Source organism: Triticum aestivum, chromosome 1D (genome assembly GCF_018294505.1).
Source record: "Triticum aestivum cultivar Chinese Spring chromosome 1D, IWGSC CS RefSeq v2.1, whole genome shotgun sequence".
In the NCBI taxonomy this organism is placed as follows: Eukaryota; Viridiplantae; Streptophyta; class Magnoliopsida; order Poales; family Poaceae; genus Triticum; species Triticum aestivum.
The window spans coordinates 163,026,376-163,048,715 of NC_057796.1; positions in this window are offsets into that span (position 1 = coordinate 163,026,376).

A 22,340-nucleotide genomic window follows, 5' to 3' on the forward strand; every position below is an offset into this window, starting at 1 on the left:
AGGTAGGGTGACTGCTAGGGCACCTTCCTCGCCGCCACCCCCAGCTGTTTCACCCGAGCATGTGACTGCTAGGGTGGACTCGTCCGAGGAGGAGGCTACACGGACTCCGGTCCACGAGCCTCCGGTCCACGGGTCTTGGGCCCACGAGCCTCGGGTCGACTGGCCTTCGGCCCACGAGAGTTCGGCCCACGAGACCCCGGAGGAGCACACGTCCGGATGGGGTACCTGGCCGGATCAGGCCGAGGAGCCGAGTGGCCATGCTGATGATGGCGGGGAGCCGACTGATCTTGAGGAGGAGGGTGGCACCGTGTACCAGCGTGGTGCTACACGGCTCCCGTCCGTGCCGGCGACCCGCGAGCAGAGGTGGTTGATCTTCCCTGATGGGGAGAGGTACGTAAGTGCATTTAATATTTTTGTACCTTCTGCATTCACGTTTCTTCAAATAACTAATGTGTTGGCCTTGTCATGCTGCAGGGGTTGGGACCACCATCATAGTGTCCGCCGGCCCAACTCCGTCCTTGGAGTTCTTTGCCGGCAAAACTTCCCGGGGTTTGTCACGTTGCCTGGTGAGGGTCGGCTTCCAGAGCTTGGGTTGAGCTGGAGCACTACGTGGCTGCCCCGGCCCCGCCGGATGTCATTATCGACGGTGTCGTGTGCGACACGAGGGCAGACATGGTGATCAGGACATTCTGGGTAATTTCTCCTTTACACATTTCAAAATCTTCAACTAGCTAGTTATTAATTGTACTAATCAATATTGTCTCATTTGATTGCAGACATTCTACAGGTGTGAGGAGGGATACGAGGAGGACAGCGCAAATGTTATCCAGAACGTCTGCAAGCGCCTACTCCAGAACTTACGGCACGAGGCTCGGGTGCAGGCTGTTCGAGACTACTACGCCTTGCGTGGTATCAAGAAGACCAAGCCGGCGTGCCGCGATAAGTTCCTGAGTAAGGAGCAGTACATGAAGGTAATTCTTAAGGCCTTCTACTTAAGTTCCTTCATTTAGTAATTCTTAGCCGTAGCGCTCAAGTTTCTATTTGCTAACTTATAGGCGCCTCCGAGATGGTGTGCGGATCAGATGGATTGTTGGGAGGTGTTGGTCGATGAGTGGTGCTCACAAGAATGGCTAGCCCTCCACAACCAGGCCAAGGACAAACGTGCCCAAATGGAAGGTGTGCCACACCATCAAGGCAGCTCCAACTTATATCAGTTCGGGCACAACTGGGTATGTGGTTTGCTTCATGATTCATGCAATTCATTCATCATGCTAGCTTGAGCCCTTTAATTACTAATTTTCATTGTTTCTCTCTTTCAGGCATGCCACAATAAGGCGGATAAGGTGCCAGAGGTGTACGACCTGTATGCCATGGCCCACACTGGCTCTTTCAAGAAAGTCAAGGCTTTCTCTCAGTCTGACCTCGATGATGCAAACAACTTCACCAACATCTCCTCCCACAACAAGCTCGTGAGATATAGAGATGAGGGGAAGGCGAGGAAAGGGGAGGACTTTAACCCGAGCCAGGGTCCCATTGATCCAGAGCTGGTGATGATATCTAGTGGCGGGAGGTCCCATGGCTCCATAGCCATTGGAGATGGACTTATCCGTTGTCCTAGCACTCTCCCGGAGATCAAGGCGCGCCAGTCGAGCTCCGCTCCTGAGATAAGGCCTCGTGAACGGCCAGTGCAACTCGCCATCAAGGTTAGTGATACGTACTCAGTTATCTTTCTCCATTACATTGTGTGCGCTTCCATCAATGATTACAAATGGTCATGTGAGTGGTGTTGCAGGCTGCTATACAGACTGAGAGAGATAGAACGGAGAAACTTCTGGCGGAGGCGGCGGAGAGGCAGCGGGAGATGGAGGAGAGGACGAGAAAGATGATGGAGGAGGAGAGGGCACGGAATGACATGCAGGAAAGGGCCATGTACGAGCTCCTTGTGGTAAGTTTCTTCTGCAGATTACTTGCTAGTCTTAACATTTGAGTCTCATTACTAACTAGTATGACTCTGTTCTGAAAACCAAATGTGCAGTCTGTGTGCGAGAAGTCCGGTCAGCCCGCTCCGCCGATGCCAGTGATTGCTCCTGGGAGCACGGTGAGTTTAGTTTGAATGGACATTAGTTGGTAGTCTTAACATTTGAGTGTCGTAATGCTAACGAGACATTGGAAATGATCTTTGTTGCAGCTTAACTCCAGAAACGCATCGCACGATCCTTCTCCAGGTAGCGGCACTAGCCACCCCGCTCCTACATCTCCCTGATCACGGTAAGTTTCTCTAGTGTTTTGCTTAACAAATGCATAAAGACCTAGACTTAGCTTTATTTCCTCCAATATGCTTACCATAATGACCTAGAGTTAGCTTATTTTCCTCCAAAATGACCCATTTTACCTTGGTTAGCTTATAAATGATGCAGTTCATCCAAGTTAGCTCAAAATGACCCATTTTACCTAGATTAGCTCCTAAATGATCCATTTTACCTACGTTAGCTTTAAAATGGCCCATTTCACCTACGTTAACTCCAAAATGACCCATCTTACCTAGGTTATCTCATAAACGATCCATTTCAACTAATTTAGCTCATAAACGATCCATTTGACCTAAGTGAGCTAAAAAACGATCCATTTCACCTAAATTAGCTCTTAAATGATCCATTTCACCTAAGTTAGCTGAAAATGATCCATTTCAACTAAATTAGCTCAAAAATGATCCATTTCAACAAAGTTAGCTCAAAACCGATCCATTTCAACTAAGTTAGCTCAAAAATGATCCATTTGACCTAAGTGAGCTAAAAAGATCCATTTCACCTTAGTTACCTCAAAAACGATCCATTTCACCTTAGTTACCTCAAAAACGATCCATTTCTAACTTTCTTATTTTGCAGATTTCATTATGTGCTGGATGGAGTGCTTGTTCTACTCTTCTTCTTCTTGTCTTCTCATTCTTGTCTTCTCATTCTAGTCACCTTAGCTATGGAGTGCTACTTTATGTATGGATGGAACTTCTTTATGTATGAAATGATGGATGGAACTTGTTTATGTATGAAATGATGGATGGACCTTGTTTATGTATGAAATGATGTATGAACTTGTTTATGTGATGAATGCCTGTGAAATATATCTATATGTCATATATATTTTCTGTGCAAATTGTGGGATTTAACAAAAAACAGAAAAACAGACAATATGCATGCTCTTTGCCGTCTGCCACCGACGGCAAAGAGCTGCCGCAGACGGCAAAGAAGCCACGTGGCAGCCAACTGTGCTTCCTGGGAGCTGACCCATTTGGTCAGTTTGCCTACAGTGGCAGACGGCAAAGAATCAGTGGCAGACGGCAAAGACCAGAGAAATTTTGCCGTCTGCGGCGGACGGCAAAGGTCTGCCGTTAGCCACTTAACGGACTGACAGCGCAATTATTGCCGTCCGCCTTCTTTGCCGTCCGCCGCAGACGGCAAAGAGCCTTTGCTGTCCGCCGCCAGAAAGCAGACGGCAAAGCAGCTGTTTACCGTAGCCTTCTTTGCCGGAGCCTTTTGCCGTCAGCGGCTGACGGCAAAGGTCTTTGCCGTCCGCCTTTCGAGCCTTTGCCGTCCGCCGTGGCTGACGGCAAAGAAGCTGTTTCCTGTAGTGTCACCAGCAGGTGCGAGACAACCTCTGTGCAGTCGCTGCCTCAATCAGTTCGACTTCTTCAGTCTCAACTTAAAGCGGAAAGGCTTGCTTCAGCTCAGCTCCAACTTGAAGTCAAAGATGCAATGAAGATGTCAGAGGACTGTCGTGCGCACCATCATGCCTTAAATCTAGTGTTGTTGCATCTATCGTTCACACAACCGAGGTCTACTCAGCTTCTTCAGCTGTTTGGGGGGCCCGACGTGGCCAGGCCTAGTGCCTTCTGAAGTGCTCTTAGTTTTGTATATTCTTTTGTCGGCGCGTTTATTTGCACTGGTGGTGAACTTTGATGCCCAGTGGATGTAATATGTGTGATAGCCGTGATAGCCTAGCGTAAGTTGCTTGCTTATTTATTTCCTTGTTGTCTTGTTTATTTCTTTGCTTGTAGTCATTGCAGTTCTTTTTCTGCGGTTTGCTAGTGGCTGCAATAACCTATTTTTTAAAACTAGGCCACAATAACCATGGGCTAATATTTACTGTAGTGACAATGGGCCTCCTACGGGCCGTAGAAACAGTGGGCCTTCTACGGGCCGTAGAAACAGTGGGCCTTCTACGGGCCGTAGAAACAATGGGCCTTCTACGGGCCGTAGAAACAATGGGCCTTCTACGGGCCGTATCATCAATGGGCCTTATACGGGCAGTATGATCGATTGGCCAAACATGGGCCAATAACAGGCCGCATTATGGCCGTAAACGGGCTAGAGTTGGAATCATCCGTTCATGGGCCGACCATAACGGGCCATCGTTAATAGGCCGTATTTGATGACGCTATGAAAACGGCCCAACGTATTAACGGACCACAAACGGGCCGACTGTAACCACGGGCTGAATTTGGCCCACAAGCAGAAAATGACAGTAACGGGCCGTAAGTAAACGAATGCTGGAAATGAGCCCAAGAATAAATGGGCTCTGAGAAGGCCGAAAGATAACATGGGCTGGAAACGGCCCAACGGAATAACGGGCCGTTAATGGGTATAAAGTGATACACTGTTCATTACGGGCCAGTTTCACCATGGGTCGTTAATGGGTGTAAAGTGATACACTGTTCATTACGGGCCAGTTTCACCACGGGCCGTTAATAGGCCAAGAGTTACATAGGGCCTCATATGGGCCGAAAGACGTCATGGGCCATACATGGGCCAGAAGTGAAAACGGGCTGGAATCATATTGGGTGGCCCAGATGACGCTACTGGGCCTAATTCGGATAGGGCGTAACGGGCCTTGGGTTAGCGGGATGTAAATGGGCTATATGCGAACAGGCCGTTAACAGGCTTTACATGGGCCGACCCGCCACCTTTTGACCAAGTCAAACGGGCCGGCCTTTTCACAGGAATGGGCCTCTGTTGGGCCATGCCACGTGTCAACGTATCATAGGCGCCTTCTGTCCAATGAGTGGATGACATCTGTCCCAACGATGAGCCGACACGTGTTTCCTCCAGCCAATGATGATTTTACACATGGAAAATCCCCATTGGTCGCGGCTGTTAACGGGTTATCGGATCCAAAACCCGACCCGATAGCTTAACGGCGTTCCGTTACGGTGGATGCCACATGTCGGTCACCCTTGACGAAAGCACTTCTGTGACGCGCGATTTATCGTCATGGAAGTGGACACTTCCGTGATGATAATTTTGGCAATGTCATGGAACACTTCTACGACAGCACAGGTATGACTATCTTGATTCTGTCATAAATTTGTCATGGATGTACATGCATGACAGAAAACGCGACCTACTGTGACAAACACGTATCATCATGGAAGTGTATTTTTTTTGTAGTGATTACATGGTAAATATCATCCAATCCATCACGGTCCAGCAAGCCAACGATGGAATTACTCACGCACGGCGGTGAGCATCATGAAATTGGTGATGGAGGATGGTTGATGATGACGATGGCGACGAATTCCCCTCTCTGGAGCCCCGAACGGACTCCAGATCTGCCCTCCCGAGGAAGAACAGGGCTTGGCGGCGGCTCCGTATCGTAAAACACAATGAATCCTTCCCTCTGATTGCTTTCTCCCCGAACGTGAATATATGGAGTTGGAGTTGAGGTCAGTGGAGGTCCAGGGGCCCCACAAGGTCGGAGGGCGTGCCCCAGGGGGGTGGGCGAGCCCCCCCACCCTTGTGGCTAGGGTGTGGGCCCCCTGTTGCCGATTCTTTCGCGAATATTTTTTATTAATTCCAAAAGTTATCTCCGTTGATTTTCAGGTCATTCCGAGAACTTTTTATTCTGCACAAAAATAACACCATGGCAATTCTGCTGAAAACAACGTCAGTCCGGGTTAGTTCCATTCAAATCATGCAAGTTAGAGTCCAAAACAAGGGCAAAAGAGTTCGGAAAAGTAGATATGTTGGAGACGTATCAGTCGCCGGCATAGTCCGAATCGAAGTAGCCAACAAGATCAAAAGAAGACCTCTTAGGATACCAAATGCCAAAATTTGGTGTATGAATTAAGTATCTCACTATCCTTTTCACAGCCTTAAGATGACATTCTTTAGGGGCCGCTTGATATCGTGCACACATGCACACACTTAGCATAATATTGGGATGGGAGGCACATAGATATAACAATGTACCAATCATAGAGCGGTAAACCTTTTGGTCAACCGGTTTGTCATCCTTAGTCAAGTCAAGATGTCCACTAGTAGGCATGGGTGTTTTCATACCTTTGCTTTCCTACATGTTGAACTTCTTGAAAAGGTCCTTGGTATACTTTGTTTGAGAAACAAAGGTACCTTCCTTAGTTTGCTTAATTTGCGGATCAAGAAAGAATTTGAGTTCACTCATCATAGACATCTCAAACTTCTCCGACATTAGCCTTCCAAACTTTTCACTAAAATGAGGGCTAGTCAAACCAAATATGATATCATCGACATAGATTTGGCACACAAATAGTTCACCATGAACCCTTTTAGTAAAAAGTGTAGAATCAATTTTCCCAATTTCAAAGCCCTTTTCAATAAGAAACTTGGTCAAGCATTTATACCATGCTCTAGGAGCTTGTTTAAGACCATAAAGAGCTTTGTGAAGTTTGTAAACATGATCAGGTTTCTTGGGATTAACAAAGCCGAGAGGTTGTTTAACATAGACTTCCTCCTCAATTTCACCATTTAGAAAAGAACATTTAATGTGCATTTGGTATAAGGTGATATCATGGTGATTGGCATAAGCAAGTAAGATGCGTATGGACTCAAGTCTAGCAACGGGGGCATATGTCTCACCATAGTCCATACCTTCGACTTGAGTGTAGCCTTGGACGACGAGACGGGCCTTGTTGCGTACAACTTGTCCATCCTCATCTTGCTTATTCCGAAACACCCACTTGGTTCCAATGACATTGTGGTTGTCGTCAGGCTTTTCTACCAATGTCCACACTTGATTCCTCTCGAAATTGTGTAGCTCTTCATGCATAGCGTTCACCCAATCTGAATCATCAAGAGCTTCTTCAACCTTCATAGGTTCAATACTAGAAATGAATGAGTAATGTTCACAAAAGTTAGCCAAACGAGTTTTAGAGCGAGTAATTCTCCCGGTTTGAATATCATCAAAGATTTGTTCGACGAGATGATCTCTTGAGACTCTTGCTCTAACTCGTGAGAGCTTTTGTTTGGGTCGGGGTGGAACATCCTCCTCATTATGTTCTTCTTCTTCTACTTCTTCATTGTTGTTGGCGTTGTTGTTCTCTTGTGGAGGTGGAGAAGGAGGTCAATGAGGTTCATCTTGTTGTACTTCCTCGTTTCCTTCATCTTGACGTGTTCCACTTGTGGATGCCTCCAAGTCAACTTGTGGTTCACCTTGTCGTGAAGTTGAGGCTTCCACTTGAACGGACGAGGTACTCTCCTGCACCTCCGTTGGGCGAATCTTGCCAATAGACAAGTCTTGAATTGCTACCGAAGGATCTTTATCTCCTACATCAACTGGCAATTGCTCTACTTGCGAGCCGTTAGATTCATCAAACTTCACATCTACCGTCTCTTCAACTTTTTTTGTGAAATTGTTGTAGACACGGTAAGTGTGAGAGTTTGAGCCATAACCGAGTAGGAAACCTTCATGAGATTTAGGGGCAAATTTCGAACGACGAAGCTTATCAAGAATGTAACACTTTGAGCCAAATATTCGGAAGTATCCAACTTGGGGTTTGTTACCAGTGAGAAGCTCGTATGCCGTCTTGCCGAGAAGCTTGTGAAGATATAGTTGATTCGTTGCATGACAAGCTGTCTCAACTGCTTCCGCCCAAAAGTGTTTTGGCGTCTTGTATTCACCAAGCATTGTTCTCGCCATCTCAATAAGTGTCCGGTTCTTCCTCTCAACAACTCCATTTTGTTGAGATGTGTACGTAGCCGAGAACTCATGTGAAATCCCTTCTTCGTCCAGAAAGGTATCCACATTGGTGTTCTTGAACTCCGTTCCGTTGTCGCTCCGAACCTTCTTGATCTTCACTTCAAATTGATTTTGGGCCTTCCTAGCGAAGTTCTTGAAGATCTTTTGGACCTGCAATTTATCATCAACAAAGACACACCACATAAATCTTGAAAATCATCAACAATGACCAATCCGAACGAGTTACCACCTAGACTCGTGTAGGTGTTGGGACGAAAAAGATCCATGTGAAGTAGCTCAAGGGGTCTTCTCGTGGTCATGATGTTCTTCACAGGATGACTTCTTCCAACTTGTTTTCCTGCTTGACAAGCATTGCAAAGTCTATCCTTGTCAAATATAACATCTTTAACACCAGGGGTATGATCACCTTTAATAAGCTTATCAAGATTTCGCATGCCCACATGACCTAACCTTCTATGCCACAACCAACCTTTAGAAGATTTAGCAATTAAGCAAGTTCTAGTTTGAGCTCTTTTAGTGAACTCAACAATGTATAGATCACCTCTACGTATACCGGTAAAGACCATATTATGATTATCTCTTCGAAACACTTGGCAATCTACTTCAGTGAATAGGACATTGAAACCGAAATCGGCTAGTCTAGATACGGAAAGTAAATTATAGCCAAGAGATTCAACGAGCATAACATTTTGGATAGAGCTGTCATGTGAGATGGCCACCTTACCAAGGCCAACCACCTTACCCTTTGAGTTATCACAAAAAGTGACATACTTTCAGGGACCGTCGTTTTCAGGAAGCTCATGAAACATTTCCTTATCTCCGGTCATATGTTCAGTACATCCACTATCAAGAACCCATTCCTTTCCTCCGGCCATGTAACCATGAAGGTTAGCCATAAGACCAAAGTGTCTCATTGACTCATCAAGATCAAAGTCACTATCATCATCCTCATCATAATATCCATGTTCAACATCATCTTGTGATTGATCATCACCTAGAGAGAGTGATTCATTAGATTTATGATCATGACAATGTGCATCTTTATGAATTCTAATGACTTGTGAGATGATGCTACTAATGACTCCAACATCTCGTTTGGCACGCATAAGGTCACAAAGCTCAAATAGACAATCTCCAAATTTAGGATCACTAGGATTCATTTTATGAAAAGCTATGGACTTTTGAAGAATCTCATCTAGATTTTCAAGAAATAGTTTGGAAAGCGCTCCTCAAGGTATCTCCATATGGTACAAGCACATTCAAATTTAGGCAAGCATACAAGCAAATTTCTAGGCAATCCTCTCATGATAAGATCAATAGCTCTAAGGTTGCGGGTCATGTCAAGATACTCATCGGGGGTAGGATGTAAGGGATTAATAGGAGGCGCACAAGGGCTAGTAACATACTTGTTCAAGTTATATTCATTGAAAATCTCAAGCATCTCATTCTTCCAAGCACCATAGAACTCTCCGTCAAGCATGGGCACTTTACGTCTAATACTCCCAATCGTAGACTCATCCATCTTCCTCCAATGGTGATTAAACCAAGGCAATGGAGACCAATGCTTTGATACCAATTGAAAGGATCGAGAAGAGGTGCCTAGGGTGGGGGTGATTAGACCCTCAACAAGCAAAAGTGGTAATTTTTAAGTTCTTCAAGTTAAGGTGGAGTTTTAACACAAGTTTAAGCATTCACAATACATTTCAAGCAAGCATGGTGCAAGAGTACGAGCAGCATGAAGATGCATTCAATACCTGGTTGGACACTGTGTTGTCCTCTTGAAGTTTCTTCCTTTTACTCTTCTTCTTTTGTCTTAGCTTTCCTTCTTAAGGGGCTCCCCTCAAGCCCCTTTGTTGTATATTTTGTATATTTTGCTTTTTAGTTTAGTTTAGTTTTCTGCTTTGTACCTGGATACTTTGTTTAATTTTAATAAAAATTGCAGTGGGGTTTTTACCCTACTGTTTATAGTAAAAAAAAGAGTATGAGCAGCGGAAAGAGTAAAGCATGCTAGTTGCAAGAAAGTAAAGGGATGGGATTGGAGTGTGGAAGCGCAACGAAGACACGGAGATTTTTGGCATGGTTCCAATAGGTGGTGCTATTGTATGTCCACGTTGATGGAGACTTCAACCCACCAAGGGTAACAGTTGCGCGAGTCCTCGGAGGGCTCCACCCATGAAGGGTCCACAAAGAAGCAACCTTGTCTATCCCACCATGGCCATCGCCTAAGAAGGACTTGCCTCACTTGGGTAGATCTTCACAAAGTAGGCGATCTCCTTTCCCTTACAAACTCCTTGGTTCAACTCCACAATCTTGTCGGAGGCTCCCAAGTGACACCTAACCAATCTAGGGGACACCACTCTCCAAAAGGTAATAGATGGTGTGTTGATGGTGAACTCCTTGCTATTGTGCTTCAAATGATAGTCTCCCCAACACTCAACTCTCTCTCTCACAGATTTGGCTTTGGTGGAAAGATGATTTGAGTGGAAAGCAACATGGGGAAGGCTAGAGATCAAGATTCTTGTGGTTGTATTGGAATGTCTTGGTCTCAACACATGAGTAGGTGGTTCTCTCTCAGAAAATGAGTAGTGGAAGTGTAGGCACATTCTGATGGCTCTCTCTCAAATGGAGAAGGGGGTGGAGGGGTATATATAGCCTCCACACAAAATCCAACCGTTACACACATCTGACCCAACCCAATCAGACCGAATAGAAGAACTCGGTGAGACCGATTCAGTTCAAAATATGAATGTTAGGAATCTCGGTGGGAACGACATGATCAACTTTGTGGGACCGATGTGCTAGGGCTAGGGTAAAACCTCATCTCGGCGAGACCGATTGCTTGAACTCGGTGAGACCGATTTCAGAAAAGATCAAACAGAGAGTTTATCAAGCAAACTTGGTGGGACCGTTTGCACATTTCAGTGAGACCGAAATAATTACAACAGGCAACAGAGAGTTTGCAAGGCCATCTCAGTGAGACCGAGATCCGTATCGGTGAGACTGAATTGTCCAGGGTTTCTGGCAGTGGCTATGTCATCTGAACTTGGTGGCGCCGGGTAGATCAAATCGGTGGGGCCGAGTTTGACTTTGAATTTTGGACATATGTAGAAATGAGAAAGTGGCTGAGGGTTTTGGAGCAATATCACTAAGCACTTTGAGCAAGTAGACCATTAAGCAACACCTCATCCCCTTTTAATAGTATTGGCTTTCCTAGGGACTCAATGTGATCTTTGATCACTAAAATGAAAATGAAGAGTCTTGAGCCAGTCTTTGTCCTTAGCATTTTGAAGAGGTTCAACATAATCTTGTCCTTACCACGCCATTGTTGAACTCATCTCAAATATACTAGATAAAAGCATTAGTCCAACCAGAGATATGTTGACATTAATTACCAAAATCACCCAGGTAGCACTTGTGCTTTCAATGCCCGAATCGCTCATGTAGCAACAAGGGGGCTGTCAGTATCTTCCATGCTAGGTGGGTTATTCTTGTGATGAGTGTTTATTCGCTTGTCATTCACGAGAAAGTGGCTGGTAATCAGGATGCCTAGTCCTATGATCAAAATCAAAATCAAAATATAATAATGAAACAAAAACTCCCCCGGATTGTTGTTGGTATGGAGGGTACCCAAGGATTCGGCTAGCCATGGCTTGTGTTTGTTGGTGGAGGGGGAGTAAAACTTTACCATTCGATTTGGGAACCACCTATAATGTGTCTAGCATGGAAGATAGTGAGATCTCTCGGTTACTATGTTGACAATGAAAGCATATCTCTCAAAATTATATTCATCTCTGTTTTAAAAGCTTCGGGCTCTGGCACCTCTGCAAATCCCTGCTTCCCTCTGCGAAGGGCCTATCCATTTACTTTTATTGTTGAGTCATCATCTTCTCATTAAAGCACCAGCTAGAGAGCACCATTGTCATTTTTATGCTTTGTTTTTAGTTGACGTTGAGTATGAGTGTGACTGGATCTTCTTTGCCATGAATTACAATGTCTCTTCAGTGCTTGATCTTTAGAGGTGCTCTGCATTTATGTTTTGCGGTCTCAGAAAGGGCTAGCGAGATACCATTTTGTCATATTGTATCATGATTGTTTTGAAAAAGTGTTGTCATCCGAGATATCTTATTATCTTTCGCTAGTTGTTTATGTCATTGATATGAGTAAATGTGAGACCTAAATGTTATTGTGAATATGCTTAGTTTATAATATTTTCTGAAAACCTAAACATGGTTAGTCATATTTACAACAACAAGATCAAACATAGTTTGTAAACGTTTTCCTTTGTCACTTCCAGTTTGTCAACTGAATTGCTTGAGGACAAGCAATGGGTTAAGCTTGGGGGAGTTGATACATCTCCATCGTATCTACTTTTCCAAACTCTTTTGCCCTTGTTTTGGACTCTAATTTGCATGATTTGAATGAAACTAACCCAGATTGATGCTGCTTTCAGCAGAATTGCATGGTGTTATTTTTTTGCAGAAATCAAAGTTCTCAGATTGACCTGAAAATTTATGAAGAATTTTTGTGGAATATATAAAAAATACTGGCAAAAAAAGATACCAGAGGGGGGGGCACCCAGGAGCCACAAGCTCTGGGGCGCGCCTACCACCCCAAGGCGCCTCCCAGGCTTCTGGGCTGATGTCTACTACGCAACCTTCTTCTTGTAGACTCGTGTTGGGCCTCCAAGCGCAAAGTTTTGTAGGGCAGTAGCAATTTTCCCTCAAGTGGATGACCTAAGGTTTATCAATCCGTGGGAGGCGTAGGATGAAGATTGTCTCTCTCAAACAACCCTGCAACTGAATAACAAAGAGTCTCTTGTGTCCCCAACACACCCAATACAATGGTAAATTGTATAGGTGCACTAGTTCGGAGAAGAGATGGTGATACAAGTGTAATATGGATAGTAGATATAGGTTTCTGTAATCTGAACATATAAAAACAACAAGGTAACAAGTAACAAAAGTGAGCAAAAACGGTATTGCAATGCTTGAAAACAAGGCCTAGGGTTCATACTTTTACTAGTGCAAATTCTCTCAACAATGATAACATAATTAAATCATATGGCAATCCCTCAACGTGCGACGAAGAGTCACTCCAAAGTTCCTATCATGGAGAACATGAGATGAAATTGCTTGTAGGGTATGAAACCACCTCAAAGTTATTCTTTCTGATACATCTTTTGAGTTATTCCTATAAGTGTCACAAACAGCCCTAGAGTTCGTAATAAAATAACACCATATGATACACATCAATCAACCCTAATGTCACCTAGATAATCCAATGCCACCACAAGTATACGTGGGTCAATTATACGATATGCATCAAACAACTTTAGATTCATAATATTCAATTCCACACAAAGAACCTCAAAGAGTGTCCCAAGATTTCTACCAAAGAAACATGGACGAAAACGTGTATCAACCCCTATGCATAGATTACCTCAAAGTCACCCCGGGAATTCGCGAGTTGAGTGCCAAAACATACATCAAGTGAATCAGTAGAACACCCCATTGTCACCATGGGTATCCAATGCAAGACATACATCAAGTGTTCTCAAATCCATAAAAGTATTCAATCCGATAAGTTAAACCTCAAAGGTAAAACTCAATTCATCACAAGAAGGTAGAGTGGGAGAAACACCATATGATCCAACTGTAGTAACAAAGCTTGCGATACATCAAGATCGTGCCAAATCAAGAACACGAGAGAGAGAGAGAGAGAGAGAGAGAGAGAAATCAAACACATAGCTACTCGTACATACCCTCAGCCCCGAGGGTGAACTACTCCCTCCTCGTCATGGAGACCGCCGGGATGATGAAGATGGCCTCTGGTGATGGTTTCCCCCTCCAGCAGGGTGCCGGAACGGGCTCCCGATTGGTTTTTGTGGCTATAGAGGATTGCGGCAGCGGAACTTCTGATCTAGGGTTCTTTTCGGAGGTTTCTATATTTATAAGAATTTTTGGCATCGGAAACAAGTCAGGGGTGCCCGAGGGGCCCACAATTTAGGGAGGCACGCCCTAGGGAGGGGGCGCCCCCAGGCTTGTGGTCACCTCGGGACTCTTCTGGCCCAGCTCCGGTGCTTCGGGGGTCTCTTTTGGTCCATAAAAAATCACCGTAAATTTTCAGCTCGTTTGGACTCCATTTGATATTCCTTTTCTATAAAACTAAAAAACAAGGAAAAACAGAAACAGGCACTCGGCTCTAGGTTAATAGGTTAGTCCCAAAAATAATATAAAATAGCATATTGCATATAAAACATCCAAAACAGATAATATAATAGCATGGAACAATAAAAAATTATAGATATGTTGGAGACGTATCATGGCCCCCCTGGACCTCCGACAACCCTAACTCCAACTCTATATATACGTATTCGCGGATAAAAAATCAGAGGGAAGGATTCATCACGTTTTATGATACAGAGCCGCCGCCAACTCCCGTTCTTCATCGGGAGGGCTGATCTGGAATCCGTTTGGGGCTCCGGAGGGTGGAATCCATCGTCGTCGTCATCGGCAACCTTCCTCCATCGCCAATTTCATGATGCTCACCACCGGGAGTGAGTAATTCCTTCGTAGGCTTGCTAGACAGTGATGTGTTGGATGAGATTTATCATGTAATGAAGTTAATTTTGTTAGGGCTTGATCCCTAGTATCAACTATGTTCTGAGATTGTTGTTGTTATGACTTTGCTAGGCTTAATGCTTGTCACTTGTGCCCGAGTGCCATGATTTTAGATCTGAACCTATTATGTTTTCATGAATATATTTGTGTTCATGATCCTATCTTGCAAGTTATACGCACCTAGTATGATTTATGATCCGCATACCGCAAGGTGACATTAATTAGGATTCTTTCTAGTGATTACCGTAGTTTGAGGAGTTCATGTATTCACTAAGTGCTAATGCTTTGTTATGGTTCTCTATCAATAGGAGGCCTTAATATCCCTTAGTTTCCTTATGGACCTGGCTGCCACGGGACGGTAGGACAAAAGATGTCATGCGAGTTCTTTTCCATAAGCACGTATGACTATATATCGAATACATTCCTACATTACATTGATGAATTGGAACTAGTTCTGTGTCGCCCTAGGTTATAACTGCTACATGATGAATATTATCCAACACAATTATCATTGCCAATCCAATGCCTACGAGCTTTTCACATATCGATCTTTGCTAAGTTACTTTCACCGCTGCTACTGTTATAATCACTACAAAACTGGTACTCTTAGCGTTACTATCATTCTACTTTTCTACTAAATACTTTGCTGCAGATATTAAGTATTTCATGTGTGGTTGAATTGACAACTCAACTGTTAATACTTGTGAATATTCTTTGGCCCCCCTTGTGTTGAATCAATAAATTTGGGTTGAATACTCTATGCTTGAAAACTGTTGCGATCTCCTATACTTGTGGGTTATCAAGAGGTGACACGTTCCCTGTCGGAACCATGAAGATTTTTGAGAGAAGCTCCGATTTGTAAGAAGTTTATACCAAAACTTGTTACCAGAGCCTATTGGTGCCATGACATAACACCATGCCAAGTTTCATGATTTTCACGCGAGTTTTGGATTTATAGGATTTCTAAAACCAAGTTTCTCAATGTTCAAGGTCGAGCCACGATGCCCAGACGTTTGAAATTCATTCCCCTTTCTTGCATGGGACCTAAACATTCACCCTAGGACACATATATGATTTTCGACCCAATTTGGTGCAATGGGGCATGTGCATGTAGTTCAAATTTCAATTATGCACAATAAATGCCTAGAAACTCAAATAATGTATAAAAAGGCCAAACGGACCCAAAATAATTACAAATTTTAAAACCAAGTTTCTCAATGTTTAAGGCCAAGCCATAAAGCCTAGATGTTAGAAATTCATTTCCATTTCTTAAATGGGAGCTAAACATACACCCAAGGACACACATATGATTTTGCAACCCAGTTTAGTGCACTAGGGTATGTGCCTGTAGTTCAAATTTGAATTATGCACAGTAAAGTCTAGAAACTCAAATAATGTATAAAAAGGCCGAAAACCCTTGAAAAATTCCAAATTTTAACATGACCCCGCTATGGATGTATGTTGCCTCTATAAAATAAATCAAGGCGTGAGGAGGCAGCTGATATCGATTCGCACACTCAGGTGACAAGTTCCCTCTCGGAACCATGACGCTTTTTGAGAGAAGCTCCAGTTTGTGAGAAGTTTATACCAAAACTTGTCCCAAATAGGACAAAATTTTTACAACAACATGTTGCTGCAATGTCATAACACCATGCCAAGTTTCATGATTTCCAGGCGAGTTTTGGATTTATATGGACTTTTAAAACCAAGTTTCTCAATGTTTAGGGCCGAGCCATGATGCCAAGATGTTTGAAATTCATTCCCATTTCTTTCATGGGACCTAAACATTCACCCAAGGACACGTATATGATTTTTCAACCCGGTTTGGTGAACTGGGGCATGTGCCAGTAGTTCAAATTTGAATTATAAAAAGTAAATACCTAGAAACTCAAATAATGTATAAAAGGCCGAACGACCCCTAAAATAATTCCAAATTTTAACATAACACTCCTATGGTCGTATGTTCCCTCTGTAAAATAAATCAAGGTGTGAAGAGGCAACGTATGTCATTTTGCACATAGAGGTGACAGGTTCCCTCTCGGAACCATGAGGCTTTTTGAGAGAAACTCCGGTTTGTGAGAAGCTTATTCCAAAACTTGTCTCAAAACATACAATTTTTTTACCACAACATGTTGGCGCCATGTCATTATACGATGCCAAGTTTCATGATTTTCAGGGGAGTTTTGGATTTACAAGAATTCTGAAACCAAGTTTCTCTATGTTTAAGGCCGGGCCACGACGCCCAGATTTTTAATATTCATTCCTGTTTCTTGCATGGGACCTAAACATTCACCCAAGGACACACATATGATTTTTCAACCAAGTTTCTCAATGTTTAAGGCCGGGCCACGACGCCCATATTTTTAAAATTCATTCCCATTTCTTGCATGGGACGTAAACATTCACCCAAGGACACACACATGATTTTCCAACCCAGTTTGGCGCACTGGGGCAAGTGCATGTAGTTAAATTTGAATCCAGCACATTAGATGCCTAGGAACTCAAAGAATGTATAAAAAGGCCAAACGAACCATGAATAATTCAAAATTTTAACACATCACTCCTATATTTGCATGTTGCCTCTGTAAAATAAATCAAGACATGAAAGAGACAGCGTATGTCGTCTCGCACACAGAGGTGACATGTTCTCTCTCGAAACCCTGAGGCTTTTTGAGAGAAGCTCCGGTTTGTGGGAAATTTATACCAAAACTTGCCCCAAATCGGACAAATTTTTTAGCACAACATGTTGGTGCCATGTCATAACACCATGCCAAGTTTCGTGATTTTCAGGAGAGTTTTGGATTTATAGGAATTTTAAAACCTAGTTTCTCAATGTTTAAAGCCGAGCCATGATGCCTGGATTTTCGATATTCATTCCCATTTCTTGCATGGGACCTAAAAATACACCCAAGGACACGTATATGATTTTTCAACCCAGTTTGGTGCACTAGGGCATGTGCCTGTAGTTCATATTTGAATTATGCATATTAAATGCCTAGAAACTCAAATAATGTATAAAGAGGTTGAACGACCCTAAAAAATTCCAAATTTTAACATGACACTCCTATGGTTGTATGTTGCCTCTTTAAAATGAATCAAGGCGTAAAGAGGCAGCGTATGTCGTTTCGCACATATAGGTGACACGTTCCCTCTCGGAACCATGAGACTTTTTGAGAGAGGCTCTAGTTTGTGAGAAGTTTATACCAAAACTTGTCCCAAATCAGACAAATATTTTACGACAGCATGTTGGTGCCATGTCATAACACCATACAAGTTTCATGATTTTCAGACAAGTTTTGGATTTACGGGAATTTTAAAACCAAGTTTCTCAATGTTTAAGGCCGAGCCACGACTCCCGGATTTTTGTAATTCATTCCAATTTCTCGCATGGGACCTAAACATTCACCCAAGGACACATATATGATTTTTTAACCCGGTTTGCTGCACTCGGGCATGCGCCTATGGTTCAAAATTTGAATTATGTACGTTAAATGCCTTGAAACTCAAATAATTTATAAAAAGGCCAAACGAAGGATGAATAATTCCAAATTTTAACACGACACTCCTACTGTTGCATGTTGCCTTTGCAAAATAAATCAAGGCGGGAAGAGGCAGCGTATGTCGTTTCACACACAGAGGTGACATGTTCCCTCTCAGAACCATTAGGCTTTTTGGGACAAGCTCCGGTTTTTGAGAAGTTTATACCAATACTTGTCCCAAATCAGACAATTTTTTTACCACAACATGTTGGTGCCATGTCATAACACCATGCCAAGTTTCACGATTTTCAGGCGAGTTTTGGATTTATAAGAATTTTAAAACCAAGTTTCTCAATGTTTAAGGCCGAGCGCCAAGATGTTTGAAATTCATTCCCATTCCTTGCATGGGACCTAAACATGCACCCAAGGACATATGTATGATTTTCTAGCCATTTTGGTGAACCGGAGCATGTATTTCTAGTTCAGATTTGAATTATGGACATTAAAAGCCTAGGAAACTCAATTAATGTATAAAATGGCCAAACGAACCCTGAATAATTTTTAAATTTCAGCACGGATATCCTGTCGTTCCATGTTGCCTGCAGAAGAAAATACAAGGCGAAAAGAGGCGGTGATTATCGTTTCGCCCACAAGGGGGACACGTTTCCCTATTGGAACCACGAGGCTTCTTGAGAGAAGCTCCGGTTTGTAAGAGGCTTGTAATAAAACTTGCCCCCAAATGGACAAATTGTTTTCCTTGACATACATATGCCATGTTGTGACACCATGCCAAGTTTCACGATTTTCGGTTGAGTTTTGGATTTATGGGGATTTAAAAACCAAGATTCTCACGTAATGTTTTCAAATAGCAAACGGTTCAGTTGTGAAAGCCGTGTGCCTACCAAACCGTGGCCGATGATGCCCCCCTGCTACGCACATGATCTGAGTCATGTGTTCTGATTGGCCAAAACCCAAACCCCACGGATCGTACATCTGCACTGTTGGATGCTCCCAGATCGAACGACAACCCTCATCCCTTTCGACATCACATGCAGTTCCGTTTGTGATTTTATTTATATGGGTAAGCACTGTGCGCATGCGTCGGGCTAGCTCACGCTTCCTTCTCTACTAAGTTTTACGTATTAATGTTGTTATATATCCAAACACCCTACCGTTTCCCGCCACTCCTCCCATCGGTTTCCCGCTGCTAGTGTCAGTGCTCATAGAAGGCTAGGTGGCGACACACCGGCCATGTAAATATTGCACACAGTTTCTAAAAGCACAAACGTGTGTGATAGTAGGGAGTAGGTCCCATAGGGTGACCAGCGTGAAACACCTTAAAGGGAAGGAGGCAATTCCTATCAGTAAGGGGCGGCTTCCCATCCGCTAGCCTAGTCTAATAGAACGCAGAAGTTAAGCGTGCTCGGGCTGGAGTAGTCTAACGATAGGTGACCTGGTGGGAAGTTGGATATCTCAAGCTTCATTTAAACGCTATGATACAGTCATTATAGACATTATCATCTAAATGTATCTGTAGTGACCTGTCGCGATGATTATATAAACATTGGGATCCTTGTTTTGCTAATTTGTAGAATATGTATTTCATTGGTTATTTTTTGTTCTCAAAAATCAAAGAATGATCGACATCTGTAGGCCCACACAAATTATCCCTTTGACCCAGCGCACGAGAAGGGTTTACTCTTTCCTCCATGTGCTATGTTAGATCAAATCAAGTTTCGGTACATGCGTTGGACGGCACCCGACCCCTACCCCCACACCACCTCGAAGTTGCGTTCCCGACATCGTGCGTCTTTAACCTGGCCGGGGGGTACGATGTTCAGTTTGTAATGTTACTGATGTAGTTGGTGCCCCATCGAACTAGTGCTTTCCGGATTTGAACAAATCACACACCAGACCCATACATTTTTTTGGGCCGCATGCATGGTTTAGGGGGCCGGGTGTTCTGATTGAGCATGTCTCCTTGTGCGGTTTATAGATGCCGCACATATCTGTGGGCTCCCCGAGGTATATATCTATACCCCTATATAGTGTGCGAATAACTTTGAAAGATGGTCGTTGGATGAAGCCAATCCGATGGTGTAGAGATGGCAAATCCGAGCACTACTAGCCGTTGGATATCATCTATAAATTCCACCAGATTCTGCCACATGTACAATCTAGAAGACTCCATAGTTGAACTTAAGCATTGTAACACCCTGGGAATCATGCTACAGTAACTCCCTGTGATTAAGCTAATCATGTTGCTAAACAGGGCTTGATCACATTTGGATCACCTTCCTTTTCAAACTCCTAGTTCAAACTTCAAATATAATTAAAGAGGAAAATAAAAGTTTTCAAAAACTCAAACAAAAATGTTTAGTGGGTGCTAAATAATACACTGGTAATTATGGTGGAGAAAACACATTTTTATAAAACACCTAAATACTTTTAACTGAAATAAAACAGAAAAGGAAATAAACAAATAAAAAGAAAACAGAAAACAGAACACAGGTAGAAAAAAAAGGAAAGGCCCCCCCCACTGGACCCGTGGCCCATCTGCACCGACCCCCCCGGCCCAAACTGGGCCGCACCCCCGCACCCCCCCGACCCCGGCCCAGCCCACCTCTCCTCCCTCGCCCCCTTCCCTGTTCCCCCGACCGGGTCGGAACAGGGGCGCGCTCCCGCCCGACCCCCTCGCCGGCACCGACGCCGGAGAGGATAAGGGCGCCAGCGGCCCCCGCCTCCTCGGGCCTCTCTCCCACTCACCCCGCTCACTCCCTCGGCCTCTGCGCCTCTCCCCCCGCCAGATCCCCCTCCCTCTCCCCTCCGATCCCCTCTGCCCGCGCGTGCTCGCCGCCGTTCACCATCGAAGTCGCGGCCACCGTGCCCAGATCGCCCCGACGACGTGCCCGAACGACTCCCCGCCGTCGACTACGTCGACTACGCCAACGGGAACGAGCCGAGCGCCTCCGCACCGACCTCCCCGAGCTCGTCTTCAACCTTCGGCCGCCGTCGATCGTCGCCGATTCCGGCTACCCCGCGCCCTCCCCGAGCACGCTGCCACTCCCTACGGCTACGCTGTGAGCTCCCGCATCTCCTCCCCCTCTCCGTTAGCTCGCTCGCGCTCCGTAGCTGCTCCCCCACGCGCGCCCGAACGCCACGCCGCGGAGCTCGCCGCCGGCGTGTCTCCGGTGACCAAATGGTCACGGGCGTAGGCCCGCTAGCCCGACCGCACCGTGCCGCACCCGCCTAGGTAGTTAGTTCGGCCGTTCGCGTGCTCTAACGCAGCTTCCGTCGGGCACCCGTAGCACCTCGCCGCCGGCGAGCTCGTAGCGGTCGTCCCCGGCCGTTCCAGCCCCTCCGACCACCGCCGTTGGACGCGCGACGTCGAGCCGCGTCGAACGCGCCCAGCCCCGCCCCCGCAAACCCACTGTGGGTGAAACCCGCGCCCCTCCCGCGCGCGCCGCCGTGCGTTTTGGTCGCCGGCGTTGCTCCGGCGCCGGCCACCGACGTGGCTGGCCTGGGGCCACCCCAGTGCCCCTGCCAGTGGCCCCCACGGGCCCCAGTTGACTGGGTTGACCCAGTCAACTGCTGACTGGGCAGGCCCAGTCACTGACATGCGGGCCCCGCCGCAAAAATATAAAAAAGGAAAAGAAAAAGAAAATGTTTTATAAATAAAAATAATTAGTTTAACTAAACACTCACTGACATATGGGGCCCACCCCTCTAATTATACTGTTAGATTAGTTTAAATAGATATTAGAATAACAGAGACTGACATGTGGGTCCCACTGGACCCACCTGTCTGGTTTGACTGGTCAGCCGACCTGTTGACCTGCTGACGTCAGCATTACCTCATGCTGACGTCATAATTCATTTTTTGCTGAATATAAATAATTCCAGAAATTCAAATAAACTTTGAAAATTCATATCTTTTAAACCGTAACTCGGATGAAAATGTTTTCTATATGAAAGTTGCTCAGAACGACGAGACGAATCCAAATACGCAGTCCGTTCATCCACCACACCTCCCTAACCTATCGAACTAGCAACTTTCCCCCTCCGGTCCGTCTGTCCGAAAACGCGAAACATCGGGAATACCTCCCGGATGTCCCCCCCTTCACCGGTACCACCTACTGTCGCGTTAGGACACCCCTAGCACCGCTCATTGTCATGTCACGCATCGTCATGCTTATGTTTGCATTGTATTTACTGTTTCTTCCCCCCTCTTCTC